A 16,200-nucleotide genomic window follows, 5' to 3' on the forward strand; every position below is an offset into this window, starting at 1 on the left:
GTCATTTCTACATTTTTGGATTTTGACCCTGCAAAACTAATGAAACTCCCATCAGGCTCAGCTGTACTTATGTACTAATCATAAAAATATTAGCACAGGTAACGTACATGGGGAAACATTACACCTGCTAATCATCAGTATGTTAGCATTGTCATTAGATTACGGTTTAAAGGTCACGTGACAGCGCGTGCGTTTACACTGGCGGTGCTCTTTGATGAAAGATCATTCGCTGTGTTAATGGGCGTGGCTACAAAGTGCGTCCTGATACGATCTGTCACTTTACACGCCTAAATATTCACCAGGGTGCTTTTGTTTTGCTGCGTGTATTTACACACACACACACACTCCTCCAGGTTGTCATCAGTCAGCTGCCATGCGAACAGAGAATATGTACATAAGCACAAAGAGAAGATGTAATTATGTTCTCGGCATGAGATGAGTTTAAAAAAAAAAAATAAAAAAAAAGTTTGTCTATCTAGTAAGTTAGTACAGAACAGAATATTGTTTTCAATCTTTAAACTTCTCCAGTAGCACATCTATACTTTTTGCCCAAAGTTTTTACTTTGCTGTTATAGGAATAGTTTTTATTAAGTAAATTATTCGCCTACATCCTTTAACGCCACCCGACATAATTTGAAATACTTACTCGCACTTATAAACTGTTCGAAATACAGGAGTGTCAGTGGGGGGGGGGGGGTCCTCCATAATTGATTGTGTGTGTGAATTGCTAGATTTACTTCATCAAGTGGGCGATCCTCGTTTTATAAGCCGTGGTTTCAAATAAAATTTGCCAATGTATTATTTATTAAGTTGTTTCCTGGACTCTAAAGGCCAGTTTTGCCTCATGGCCCCCATGATATGTGACTGTGGCGCCCGGTCAGAACGGGCTGACGCCGATGCGGCGGTCTCCTTTGCGTTGCCACGGCGCCGCAGCCGACGGCGTGTGTTGTGTGAGGGACTCTGTGGGCTGAGGCCTCTGACGGATGTCGGTGTCGACATGGAACACCTGGTCGGCCTTGAAGCCCAGCCGTGCGTTGACCCCGCCCCCCACTACCACTAGTCTCCCACCTGTGGGTGGAGATCAGCCCCCTAATTGTTGTTTACAAGCCGTGAATGAGCTCAAAAAAAAGAAAAATAAAGACCAGTCGCTGAAAAGAGATGGAGGGAGGTTACGGGCATTAGTGTGAGGTGTGGGGAAGGAGGTGGGGGGGGGGGGGGGGGGGGGGGGTTACAGTGCCTTTTATGTAACCCCTGTTTGCTCAGCCTTTGGTCTGGAATACCTCTCATGTGTTTACCATCGGTCCCGAATGACTGGGCAAACAAACAAGCTCGCCCATTGATGAGCGACGGCGTGGAATATGCCCCGCTGTATTCATAGGACGGAGAGAAAGGGAACGGGGGCAGAGGGGGAGCGAGTCAATCTGTCAAAGAGTCCATTATACGGCGTCCGCGCAGAGAGCACCCTCCACAATGGCCTTATTAATGGCACAATGTCAAGGAGCGGCCGGGCAATGAGAGCAGATGATTTTGCTTTGTGAGGTAATCTCTGGAGATCTGGTATTGCAATACAACAGATGATTTGGGACTCCGGCGGGCGTATCGGTGTGGATCTACGGCAGGAGCTGATTGGGGCGTGTGTGCGTGTGTGCGTGTGTGCGTGTGCGTGTGTGTGTGTGTGTGTGTGTGTGTGCAATAAGTTGTGGTTTGTGGTGAGGCCGATGGCGTGCAGCCAGAGACAGAAGTGTGGCCGCTACGTTTTTGTCTTTTGTTTGTTTTCCTACCAGAGCTATAACCGCCCCCTTCAACACACACACACACACACACACTCACTGCACAGTGAAAGTAAAGGGGGAGGAGTCGTGCGTCCATGGAGCAACAACAGCGGCCTGCGGGAGAATGCTGCCAAATACTGTCACCCTCTTTTTACATTGTGGTGCCCACTCGAGAGACGGCGGCACACGTTGCCAAATTCTGCTCTGGAAAGACTGTTTTTTTTATGAAACGCCGGTGAGGCGCTCTGAATATTGATGGACCCGTCAGCGTTAGTAGAAATGTGGGTCTTTATTAAACAGAGCTTTGACCGATAATTACTCCGTTTTTTCCCCTCGCTGGGTGTGGCTTCACGTAAACGACGCGTCGTTACTTCCAGTTGGATTCTCTTATTTCACGTAAACCACGAGAGCTAAATCATAATTCGTTGCGCGGTTAAAAAACGAGCGCCGGGGAAAGAATGAGACAAGGTTTTTTTAATGTTTTATCATTTTTTACAATGTGGAATAAAAGTTTTTTTTTTTAAAACAGATGTTGTATAAATTAATTAGAAGTCATTTAAAGCTGCATTAAATTCTGAGATCGATCGCTCTATAATCAGTAAATATGAAGTGATTTTCACCTAATATTCCGTCATCGTCGACGTTGTTTACAACAGCATTCATTATAAATTCGCGCGCGTCATTCATTCATAATGTAAAGTCTGCTGGTTTCACTGCTGTGCTTTTTCCAGATGAGATTTCCATCTCTCCCTGCGTCAACAACAACAACAACAACCCAACAATACCTCGTTCCGTGCTATTGTGCAATGTCCTGCTGGCCTGGTTCACAGGTCCTCGTACCTCCTTATCTTTCAGCGTGGAGGCCTCGTAGATTCACAGCACCGCGTTCACCGAGTTAAACCCGAAACATCCCATAAACCTGTTAAAGATCGGTTTGGCCTCTGAATGCCATTTGCTCTTAATCGCATGTTTTAGGGCTGTGTATGTGGGGCATGTTGCACTCTTGACGTCCTCCCGCTATTTAAAAAGAAAAGAAAAAGGGGGTCACCTCCTTCTCCACTGCTGAATGTGACCTTTTGTTAAAGGAATTATGGGATGCTTTATATACGGTGTGAAGATGAGCAGAAACAAAAGTCTGGGATTAAGCGGGAAAAGAGCAACAAACAAGGGAACTCGTTAAAAAAAACACAATAGACCTGTGTGTGTGTGTGTGGGTGTATATATATGTGTGTGTCTGTGTGTGTTCTGACACAGTTTTGACAAATGGCGGTCAGTAGAACTGGGTATGATTTTAAAGGTTTTTCTTACTTTTGGTTCTGATACTAAAACGATGCGTTGCTGATATCTTGAGGAATAATAACACGTTTATTTACAAGTCATGAATTGAAAAGAAGCCAAACTTCGCAAAATGTTAAAAGTTTGAACACAAACGGACGTATTTTCCTCACAAGATTCTATTTTTTGGGGGATAAACAGACGTGCCGTTGACGTCTATGGTGAGCCTTCTCTTAGTTCTGTATAGCCTCCACATGTTGCTGGTACTACCTCGTCATTTGCAAGTGCCTTCATCATTTGGGGAGTTTCTTTGGAGGCGGGGCCCTTTTGAAGGGAGGGGCCGGTTGGATACTTAAAAAAAATAAAATAATCCATCCTCCACTTGCTGGCCAAACAAAGCCATGATTAGTAGAAGAAAACGATATTATCTGATTTGTTTCACGCCGTTTACTTTCTAAAGCACACGCGTGTATATACGTCCACACACCTCCGCCATTAACCTGCGGGGGGAAGGTGCCGGATCTTTCAATGAATGCAGCCAGAAGCAGGTTTCATCGTGCCGTGGCCCGCCTGTGAGACATTGAAAACAACAACAACAGAGTGATTTAACAACAAAGAGCGTTGCGCACTTTGTGCCTCGAGACGTGACAAAGCGACGGCGTTCAACCTTTTTTTTATTATTTAACAAAAGAAGCCAATCGTTTCAAATATGAAATATTTATAATCAGACAAAGAAAGATTTCAGCATTAATGCTACGGAGACATTTCAGGCCCGGAGGTCACAAAAGGAACTAATAAATCAAACGCAGACGAGCAGCAATCGTTGTCAGACGAGCGGTCGGCGTCGGTCGGTCGTTTTTTTTTTTTCATCCGTCAGCTGCAGACGTTGAAAACGGCGTCCGGGAGCGCGTTAAATGAGTCGTGACCCCCGCGGCCGAAACCGGTGCGCCAGAGAAAAGGGAACAAAAAAACACAGAAAAACAAACGGCAGTGAAAGCCCCCGAACCTCCCCGCTCATCATCATCACGGCCCCCCATTCTTCTTCTCTCAATTGCAACTGAATCGCCTCGGTCTCATTACAGATTACGGCCTCGACAGAGTGACTCTCCCCTTTCTCTCGCCCTTTTCTCCACACAGTCCCTCTCTTGATTAACATTTTCTGCTAGGCTTCACACCAAAGGCGCAACCTGTGCGCCTTTAAAGGCAGGGGGGAGAGAAAGAAGGAAAAAAAAAAAAAAAGCCATCAAGCGCTGGAGTGGAATCAGATAAGGCTATCAGGCAGGCGGCTTTACTGCCTCGGCTTTGTCCCGCTCCTCCACCCGCCCTCGCTTCCTCCCTCAATCTCTCACTCCACTGCACCTTTTGTCCGGCCTGATTCCCTGACGGAGTGCTCCCCTCCGACAGGGACCCCCCGACCTCCTCCAGCTCCTGTGTGTGTGTGTTTGAACTTCACAGTTTGCATCATAGTAAAGTTTATCATAGTTAGTTTTATGGTTTAATAGACGATATGAAATATCTTCTTTTTGGCGATTTGCTTTCCAGTATAATGGAAATGTTTTGACATTTTAAAGCTAAAAAAAAAAGAAGTTTCTCTCTACTCTCTTCTGGAGAAACTACAGAATAGTGACAATGTTTTCCCAAATATATATTTGTGCATTTCTGTACTTAATTTAATGTAATTCATTGGATGATACCAATATATCTGCAACAGGCTGATATATTGGTATCTCACTGGTACTGAGAATCCAGTACAGTACGTACAAAACCCAACAGACACACAATGACGTTCTCCTGACAACACACATGCACATATACTCTCTTTGAATTACATGGAAATGAGCTCAAACACCAGTTTATGATCAAAATGATCTTCACAACCGAACACCACTTTTATTATTAATATTATTATTTATAGTCACGTAGAAACTACTGTGCAGTCGCGTAGAAACTACAAACTATAACGCAGTCACGTAGAAACTACAATGCAGTCACGTAGAAACTACAACGCAGTCACGTAGAAACTACAAACTACAACGCAGTCACGTAGAAACTACAACGCAGTCACGTAGAAACTACAAACTATAACGCAGTCACGTGGAAACTACAACGCAGTCACGTGGAAACTACAACGCAGTCACGTGGAAACTACAACGCAGTCACGTGGAAACTACAACGCAGTAACGTAGAAACTACAACGCAGTCACGTGGAAACTACAAACTACAACGCAGTAACGTAGAAACTACAACGCAGTCACGTGGAAACTACAAACTACAACGCAGTAACGTAGAAACTACAACGCAGTCACGTGGAAACTACAACGCAGTCACGTGGAAACTACAACGCAGTCACTTAGAAACTACAACGCAGTCACATGGAAACTACAATGCAGTCACGTGGAAACTACAAACTACAACGCAGTAACGTAGAAACTACAACGCAGTCACGTAGAAACTACAACGTAGTCACCTGGAAACTACAACGTAGTCACCTGGAAACTACAACGTAGTCACCTGGAAACTATAACGCAGTCACGTAGAAACTACAATGCAGTCACGTAGAAACTACAAACTATAACGCAGTCACGTAGAAACTACAACGCAGTCACGTAGAAACTACAAACTATAACGCAGTCACGTGGAAACTACAACGCAGTCACGTGGAAACTACAACGCAGTCACGTGGAAACTACAACGCAGTAACGTAGAAACTACAACGCAGTCACGTGGAAACTACAAACTACAACGCAGTAACGTAGAAACTACAACGCAGTCACGTGGAAACTACAAACTACAACGCAGTAACGTAGAAACTACAACGCAGTCACGTGGAAACTACAACGCAGTCACGTGGAAACTACAACGCAGTCACTTAGAAACTACAACGCAGTCACATGGAAACTACAATGCAGTCACGTGGAAACTACAAACTACAACGCAGTAACGTAGAAACTACAACGCAGTCACGTAGAAACTACAACGCAGTCACGTGGAAACTACAACGCAGTCACGTAGAAACTACAACGCAGTCACGTAGAAACTACAACGTAGTCACGTAGAAACTACAACGTAGTCACCTGGAAACTACAACGCAGTCACGTAGAAACTACAACGCAGTCACGTAGAAACTACAACGTAGTCACGTGGAAACTACAACGCAGTCACGTAGAAACTACAACGTAGTCACGTAGAAACTACAACGTAGTCACGTGGAAACTACAAACTACAACGCAGTAACGTAGAAACTACAACGCAGTCACGTGGAAACTACAAACTACAACGCAGAAACGTAGAAACTACATCGCAGTCACGTGGAAACTACAATGCAGTCACGTGGAAACTACAAACTACAACGCAGTCACGTAGAAACTACAACGCAGTAACATAGAAACTACAATGCAGTCACGTGGAAACTACAAACTACAACGCAGTAACGTAGAAACTACAACGCAGTCACGTAGAAACTACAACGCAGTCACGTGGAAACTACAACGCAGTCACGTAGAAACTACAACGTAGTCACGTAGAAACTACAACGTAGTCACCTGGAAACTACAACGCAGTCACGTAGAAACTACAACGCAGTCACGTAGAAACTACAACGTAGTCACGTGGAAACTACAACGCAGTCACGTAGAAACTACAACGTAGTCACGTAGAAACTACAACGTAGTCACGTAGAAACTACAACGTAGTCACGTAGAAACTACAACGTAGTCACGTGGAAACTACAAACTACAACGCAGTAACGTAGAAACTACAACGCAGTCACGTGGAAACTACAAACTACAACGCAGAAACGTAGAAACTACATCGCAGTCACGTGGAAACTACAACGCAGTCACGTGGAAACTACAAACTACAACGCAGTCACGTAGAAACTACAACGCAGTAACATAGAAACTACAACGCAGTCACGTGGAAACTACAACGCAGTCACGTGGAAACTACAACGCAGTCACGTGGAAACTACAACGCAGTCACGTGGAAACTACAACGCAGTCACGTAGAAACTACAACGCAGTCACGTGGAAACTACAACGCAGTCACGTGGAAACTACAACGCAGGTACTAACACAGGTCATTGATCCAGTCACTCTCTCTAAATGGACCACTTCCTGTGAATGTGCGCCGGTGTCTTTTAAACTCGTGACTCCAGATCCTCCTCGTCCCGCAGAACCCTTTTTAAAAAAAAAAGTATCACCTCCAGATATTTGCAAACAGATGCGCGAAGCCGGCCCGCAGGTTTTTCCTTCTTCTTCTTCTTCTTTTTGATCATTCAAGCTTTAACAAGTCAAGTTGACTCGACGCGAATGTAACATTTTGCATGTGAAAGGCGAGGCCGGAGAAGGCCCGGTTTCCATTAGGCCTAAGCTGATAAATGGCGGATTCAAACAGCCCTCCTGCTATTGCGCAGAAACCCCAGAGGTCCAGGGGGTTTAAGTCCAGACTGATATCAACTCTGTTGCTCCTCTTTCTTCTCCCAACCAATGAATAGATTCATTATTCAGCAGACTCATTCTCATCTCCTAAATTGAAGTGGCAGCAGCTTAAAAGACCCCATTTTTTACCCCCCACTCACTCCCCCCTTTCTCCCAAGTCACACTCTCCCTCCCGAATTTGCCTACTGAAATATTCATGGGTGTGGTTAGCCGCCTCTTGTAATCATTGTTTTTGTATTGGAGGCATTCGGCATTACGTTTGAGTTAAATAAGGTGCTGTTTTTATATTTGAATAAAGAGTCTTTGACGATTCCGATCATACATTTTTCCGCTTATTTTTGTGGCTTGTACGTAATAATTAGTTTAATTTAATAGTCATATTTTTTTTTTTAAAGGCTCAAATTTAGGTCAAAATTAATTAATCCCAGTAATTTATTTTCCTGATTAGTTGTTTGCTCGTCCAAGTTTCTCAGAGTCCAAAAATATTCCAGTTTTTCTTTATCTAAAACAAAGAAAAGCAGCAAATTAGCTAATTTGAGGAGATGTATATTGAGAATTTCTGGTATTTTTGCCATCTAAACTATTATCAAAACAGTTTCTGATTATTTTTCTGCCGATCGACTAATGAATTTATTTATTTGATTATTTCTACGTATTTCTTAAGTCCCTTTTTAAAACTTGTTGGTCATTTCAAGCTCTTGCCGGCTTAATTTCCAGCATCTATTCATCTCACTTTCTGTCTTTATAAAAAGCCAAGTGCCACTCTGCGCCCCCCCCCCCTCCTCGATCACGGCCAACTGGACGCCCTGTGAACCACTCGCCCTGTATTGTCCGTCCTCCGTGACCCTGGTGCGACCAGAGGAGAGAAATATTGCTCTAATCCACTCTGCACACACACACACACACACAGAGAAAACCTAATTCTGTTTCTCAAGCTGGAAATCACTCACGGTATAAAATGAACAAACGCAGTCAGAAAGTCCCGCTAGCATTCACTCGCGAGCTCTTACGTCTTTGTCTCCTTCTCATCTCTTTGCAGTCGACTTCTTGGCAAAGTATTGCATTTTCAGTCAGGAGAAGCTGGCGGAGTACAAAAGAGCTTTTGAAGCAGTAAGTGAAAAGGCCTTCCAACCCTTTTTATATTCGGGATATTCACTCACTGTAATGTGTTGCACTCCCCATGCAGACAAACAACAACGTGGACGATAACATTGCTTCAACTAACAATTGTTTCCATTGTTTTCTCTATTATTGATTAACCTTTTGGTTTTAATTGAATGACGTATAAAGAAAAAAAACAGCTAAATATTTGATTAATTACTTAAATCATTAAGCAATTAAACAGATTACCTTTTTATGTCTATGATGCTTTGAATGAACCACTGATGGAGATGACGCTGCTCTCTGTGTGCAGGAGGACGCTGATGGTGACGGCTACCTCTCCTGCCTTCAGGCTCTGCTCGCTCTCAAAGGCGTCATCCCCCCGGAGCTGCTGTCTGACGGAGAGGAGGTCCACGTCTACAGGGTCGGCTTTTACTGTGTTTGTGCAGGAAAATCCTGTGCAGTGTTTTTTAACTCCACCTTCTAGTATCTAGTACTTTGACCCGAGGTGGTGCCAAGAAAAAGGTATCGGGTACTATTCACACTTTTTTGCAAGTGGGAATTCATAAATGCCGTTCAGCTAAATGTGTGATGTGTAATGTTTACCTGGATACAGCTGATGGGAAGGTCATTAGTCACAAAACCAAAAGTATTGGACACATTTAAATGTTGACCTTATGAGAGGAATCATATCAGAGGATCACTGTCTTGCTTTTGTGTCTTAGATCTTAGAGATGGTGGACTTCAGAGTGACAGATGGACTCGTGGACCTGAGGCTCTTTGCTGTGATTGCAAGCCTGGCACAGAAAATAGCCGCCATGGAGTAAGTGACCTTCAGAGGACGCGCTCTGAACTCCTCAATGAGGCCGGAAGAGGAGTCCCTGACCTGCCCATAAATAAGAATAAGAGTGTGTGTACGCAAATTTGTTCCAGCGACTCGGTCGTCGTGTGTGGGGTCTCCCTTTGATCCGCCTCTTCAAACACTTCACGGCTTTCTGTCGTTTGTTGAGCGAAACGTGCTACGGATTTATTTATTTCTTTTTTATACATCGCAGATATTTGAGGGGCGTTAACGTGGGAACATTCCTCTTCAGATGAATCAATAATAAGGTTACCAGCAGCCCGACATTGTGCAGACAGAAGACATCCCTTCGCGTCTTCGTGTCTCTACATTATGACCCATATGCCGCAGATTCCCACACACATCGCTGTTTTCTTTTCTTTTCTTTTTTTTCTTGCCCTGGGGTGCAACGCTTCCTACAGACAGGAGTGTGTGGAGCCAAGCCTACTCTGGAGGTCTCCGAGGGTCAAGGTCTGCTCCCAAAGCCCTCACCCCGGAGTGAGAGCTCCCTCTCAGCGAGGACGGGGTCAGGGTCACGGGTCCTCTGATTTACGGCCGTCCCTTTGTGTTGTGTGTTAGAGGAGGCCTGTGGACTGCCTGCTCCGCTGGCACAGAGAGTCCAGGGTGTCTCCTCTGTATGGAGGCAATTATAGTAATGATAATGAATGACCATATTAAACCTCTTTGCACACAACTCCTTCTTTGCAATTTGAATAATAAGAGAGGAGATCAGCGCTCATAACGCCGGCTCCTGAACGAGGAGAGAACAACAGCATCCGTCTGTCGTCTCATCCCGACTGCACTAAATTGATCCTCTTACCTGTTGCAGTTAACCCCGTTGTCTGTAATCCTGTTTTAGAAATGAGCTGCAACTGTAGTTACACAATCAGCCTTTCTGATCACGCCGGGCTTTGAAATCGGAGGAGGTGATTTTTTTGTGATTTTTTTTTACATATAATTATTTCTCTTTTTTTTTTTTTTTTTTTACTTTGCACTAATTGCATTTCCGCCCCCGTCCCCTCCCCCCCGTCACTCACCTCTTTTCTTCCCAACTTCAACTGTCCGTCCCCCTCGCGTCTCTAATCTCTCCGGCTCTCTTGTTGCCTACCTCTCACCCTCTTGTGCCGTGCTGTTCTGGCCCTTGACTCAGCCCATCTGTCCCCCCGTGAAGCATTGTGCTGCCCCAACAAGTCCACCTCGCACGGCGCCACATTCCCTCAGGGCAGGTCACACGATCTGCCAAGAGGAACATTGCCATACGGGACTCCCGAACGGCATTGTTGTTGTCACGTGCATGCCTTGTCGCTCGTGTTACTGGAAGTTCTCTGGACTAAATGAGTCAAGGAGCGCGCAGGATGTTGGTGAAACCGCGAGGCGGCAGAACCGAGTCCCCGCCTCCTCCTAGACGGGCAGCAGCGTCCCTGCAAACCGCTCCAAAAATATCCCCAAACAACTCTCAATTCTGTCAACTCAAACTAGGTCAGGATGTGTTTGCGTCCCTTCACCCCCCGCCGCCTCCCCGATGAGGAGGGCGCCAAAAATGTTGTTGAATTACGTAAGCGAGAAGTCTTCTGTGTGCAGCACAGCGGGGGGCCGGAGGAGGGCCGACAAAAGAAAATGGGTTAGGCTGCTATTATCTTCCCTGTCGCCAGTCCCCTCGTTTACGCTGGCCATTATCACGCCGGTGTCCTCGGCACACCGGCGTTTGGACTCTTTTACTGCAAACCAAGTGCAATTAATGATCATTAGCTGCCCTGTCTCGCTTCATCCCCGTCAAGCCTGCGCCGTGGCTGGAGGACAAGGGCCGGCCTCGGCACAGGGAGCGCTCAGGCGTGCGTTGGCCTAGCGCTCGGCCATTCTTCGGCCCTCGCGGGGCCATTGAGCGCGCGGCGAGGAGGGGGCTCATTAACACCGGGCGCTCGTTAGAGGACGGACGGCCGTCGCTGTGCCACACGCTGGACAGGAGAGCTCTGTCCCGACAACAATCGCCCGTGTCTCCCTCCTAATTGTCCGAGCGGACCTAGATTTTCGTTGGTCCGCGAGTGGACCACATTGCACCAGAGTGTGCTCCGGGTCTCTTCCCCTCCCTTAACCTCCACACGAACCCCCCTGCTCCCCCTGCTCCAGCTCCCCCCTCCCCGATCCCACACACACACGCTGTCCCCAAAACCAGAGCAGTTTTTATCCGTTACTGTGGCGGGATGTCCACGTGTGCCCGCGTATTGTCTGGCAGCCAGGCCACTGTGAGCAACCACAAAGGGCTCACAACACTTTACCATCACGGCTCTGCAAACACAACATTGCACGGCAGCGACCCGCCAAAAATCACCCGCCGCCGCCGCCAAACTGATTTGTCCACCACAAAAGTATTTTAACAACTCTCCTATATTGTTGGACAGATTTCACACATTTGTCATTGTTATTCACGACAACTCTGTTTGGAGAAACGTCGGCTCGTTAAAGATGACACTTCAAAACGACCTCTGAGCCGCAAAGAAGTCGTCTTATCTTCTAATTTATAACAAAAAATAACTACATTACAATCTGAGGGGCGTTGGCACTCACCAGGTAGGAAGGGTGAAACACAAGTTGCATTATGGGAACTGTAGGCTTCCATCTTGAACTCATTCTTGATTTTAATCTCTCTTTGATTCAAAATGTACTCGCGTGTTGTTTTGCCGAAGCAACTTTCACCAACTAAAGCTGTTTTCTTCCAGCGAGTTCATGCGATCGCTCATCACCGACATGGACTTCCGCTCGTTAGAAGTGAGGCTCTTCAAGGCGAAGGTAAGAGAAAGGTTTGGTTTGCATTTCCCAAATTCTCTTCAACGTCTTTACACATGTTCATACTCTTGAATTTGTATTCACAAGGTGCACTTGCCTCCACGCAGCACCAGATTAACTCTCACAGTCACATTCATGCCACAAACTCCGTCTCCGCCCCTCTTTCATGGTTCCGCGGGTATAATTATAATGAAATAAATACCGGTAAACACTTTGAAGAGCAATTCCAAAGCATGCTTTGTAAAGCTAGCTTCTTTCTTTTTTCCTTTTTTCCCCCCTTTTTTTTTTTTAAATGAAAGACACTCAGCCCGCATGCATAGAAATGAGGGAAGCAAGCCAGAGGAAGAAAGAGAGGGGTGCTTTTCCCTTTTCATAGATTAGCAGAGCCCTAATCTCATTAAAGTGCCCAGCAGTGAACATGCCGTCCACTCCGCCCAGCCCTGTAATCAGCCTGAGACACACGGCTCATCTCAGATGGACCGGGACCGGCCTACCAGCTGGCCGCTGGCGAGCAGGCCCGGCCCTCCTTCACACGAGGAAGTGCTGAGCAACTGAAAGGCAGGAGGAACATGAGAATGGGCTAATTGCCAGAGGGATTATTCCCCCCCCCCCCCCCCCCCCCGACCGCAGCAATTATCACCTTGACTGCATTAACAGTGCAAACAGGTGCACTCAAACAAGACCTGAAACAGGTCGGTGTAATCTGAGGCTGAGAATCGCACACAATAACGTGAGCGCACACCCACACGCTCACAACTGGGCTCAGGGGGGAGTTCAAAGCTAGTTGGCCTCGTTCTTTTTTAAAATCGTATTTCTGTCCACTATCATCATTATGTAGCAACTGTTCCTGTTCCTCCTGGAGGAGCAGGGAGGAGACGCCGGCGGTCAGCGGGGCTTCATCAGCGCGGAGCAGCTACTCCTGGAGCTGAAGGCCGGCGGGATCCACCTGGAGCAGGAGGCGGCCGTCCGGCTGGAGCTGCAGCGCATCCCCCCCCTGGACCTGCTGGACTTCCTGGCCTACCTGCCGCTCTTCATGCTCATTCACAAGTCGGTCATCGCCAACCCTCTGGACGACTCCAGCCACCTCTGACCTCTCACGGCACCGTCAGCCCCGTGCGGCTCAGGTACCGGCACGAGAAACGAGAGAGACTCTTCGGCTACAGGGAGGGGTTTTGGTCTCTCGTGATCTTTGAGGCTCGGTCACGCTCTTAACGGGATCGCCACGATCCACAACGCGTTCACGTCATATTGTTTAAACCATAATGACGAGCAGCAGAGTGGCGATGCCGGGATTACAGGAATGTCAACAAAGAATCTGGGGAACATATGGCCATAAATGCACCGTGACTGGCAGTTGCATGACAATTAATTTCAATGTAAACACTAATACAGTCGATTCGGAGCATATAAAAGAACAGGGGGATGCTCCCAAGTTGGGAAAGAAGGTTGTTTTTAAATTATTAGCTAATTAGTTAGCCCCAGCATACTAACTTTAATCCTCTCCTTTCTATTCTTACGTTGAGCCTGGCGTGCCTAGTAACCGTTGCCGAGCTTTTGATTGGACAACCGCTGTTTTAGGCGTCGTTTAGCGTGCAGATTTATTGTATTAAACAAAATTGGTCTGACTGAAGAATGTTTTCATACACACAAAGATTACTTAGCTGCTAACCGCCAGCTCAGCAGTCGCCATGTTGAGAGCCGTGTGGAGTCAATCCTTCCAAACACAAGCTCTGACATCACCATTGAGCCTCTTTTTTTTAAATGAACTTCTTCTCACGATCACTTCTGACTTCTGCAGGATGCTCGACGTTTGGCTCATTGACGGGATAATAAAAGATGTTTTTAAAAATGCTTCTTTTGTTCCTACAATACTTTCCGTTTCATAGAGCTGTAAAGTGCTGTCTATGGTCCTGAAATGTTCTGTGATCGTTATTAAATGCATCGCAGTACTTTTATACTATTAGTTGCATAAAAACTCCTTCTCTGCTCCGGGGCGACAATGTTCTGTGTGTTTTATTCTGGGGAAGAGAAGAAAACAACGTTGGAGCCGCTCAGACTGTCGTCCTCTTCTATCCTATTTAATCAACGCTGATGAAGAATATTCAATGAGATATTCAGCCGGTACACTTTGAGCCATTGTTTGGCCTCGGCTTCGCCTCAATTAGACACGGCCGTGCTCTCCGGCGGCTCATCCACGCTTGACGGACAGAGGGAACCGTAATGGAGTCTGACAGGCAGCAAATGCGGTGGTTGGATATCGGGGGCTGTCCTGTCGGCATCATGTGTCACGAAGAGAAGATACTCTGTAGAGATCCTATTGAAGCGTTGAGAAGAACACTTTGGACTTCAAATTATTATTTGTATATATATATATATATATATTTAAAAAAATTCACATTTTGTGTTAATTGTTTTGCATTTAAAAAAAATAAGATTTGGGAGAGTTACAGCTTCCAACTGTGGGGATTTATTTGGGAGGTGGGATGAGCAGATTGTTCCTTTTTTTTATTAAAGGAGTTGAAATGTGTTGTTGTTCCACTCCCAGAGATGTCGATACCAGTTTGAAACTCTTTGAGTGATATGTTTTGATAAAGATAATAAACATTTCTCATAAAGACATGTAATCCGCTTCAATGTGTTATGTGTTCCAACCTAAATTAAATACTTATTATAAATGTGTATTTACACCTATTATTGTTTTCCATACTATCTTGCAGCCCTGTTCCTTTTCCGAGGGGCCCTCTTGCCCCCTCTCGGGGCCCCCTGGTGGTCCATGAACCCACCATTGAGAACGACTGCTGGAGCGCACGCGCGTCTTGCACAATGACCCCGTTCACGACCCGCGCGCTTTTGACCGTTAGCATCTTTACGTGGAAGAAATATTTCATTCTTTTGTAAAAAAAACTAAACAACGTATTTTGATTTTTTTTTTTTGTCGAAAAAAATAAAACAAGACTATAGCAAAAGTATCTTCTCACACACACACACACACACACACGGGCCGGCTCCCTCCTTCCCAGGTGGTGCTTGTTGTGTGTTCAGCGGCACGCTGCCGTCGGGAGGCACACGCCATCAGCCAATTCAGCTCCGTGTCTCCACTCGACCACCACACAACCCCATTCAGTCATTACAGCAGACACGCGCCCGCGCACGCGCCGGCTGCAGCCTCCGCCTACCTGTCAAAGCGCGTTCTGCATTTAGACCCCCGAGCATGTACCTCGACGGCTTCTGGTGGTCTTCACCGCACAGAAATGTCCTTTATGTTATTTCATCTCAAAGATTGGATGAAAAATACTGTGAGGAAGCTCAATCTGTGGTTCTTCAGTTTCAGCACGTTTATTATTATTAAAGTGAATCCTGTTTATTATAGTTTGTATTTGTTTCTGCTCCTCGAAACAGTTAAAAGATGCATACAGAACAATTATGATGACGAGGCATTTTAACTCAAGAATTAATTAATTTTGTAACCTTTCGTCGGAGCTTTTATATTTCATCTGCTGGTTTAGTTGGATTTCATAATGCTTATTTTCCCCCTGAAGTTTACGTACGAGTGTAGTCGGATTTACTTTGTGCGCTTGCGCGAGAATAAAAGGCTCCATTTAGTTGTCGATACTGTCCCAAGATCCCAGTAGAGATCAGGTCGACTTGGGCACATTTAAGGAGCCATTATGTTCTGGATTTCGACACACTGGAAAGAAAATATACCGTGCGTAAAATGTGCGTAACTGTGCGTAAAAGTAGTTTCTCCGTTCTGTCCCCACAGCGCTGTTTCATCCATCTCCATCATCCCCTCTCGCTTTCCCCTCCAATTAGCTACAAACCACATGTTGAAAACTGGAACTAAAAGTGCTCCACCCCCCTTTTTAAATACGCCCCCTCCCTCCCCTCCACCCCACAAAAATTAAGACAGAAAATAAATTCAGTAGCAAATCATTTTATTCTTGGAGTGTAGAAAATATGGTTATAAGGACTTTTTTTTCAACATCTG

The sequence above is a fragment of the Cyclopterus lumpus genome, chromosome 23 (assembly GCF_009769545.1).
Source record: "Cyclopterus lumpus isolate fCycLum1 chromosome 23, fCycLum1.pri, whole genome shotgun sequence".
NCBI lineage: Eukaryota > Metazoa > Chordata > Actinopteri > Perciformes > Cyclopteridae > Cyclopterus > Cyclopterus lumpus.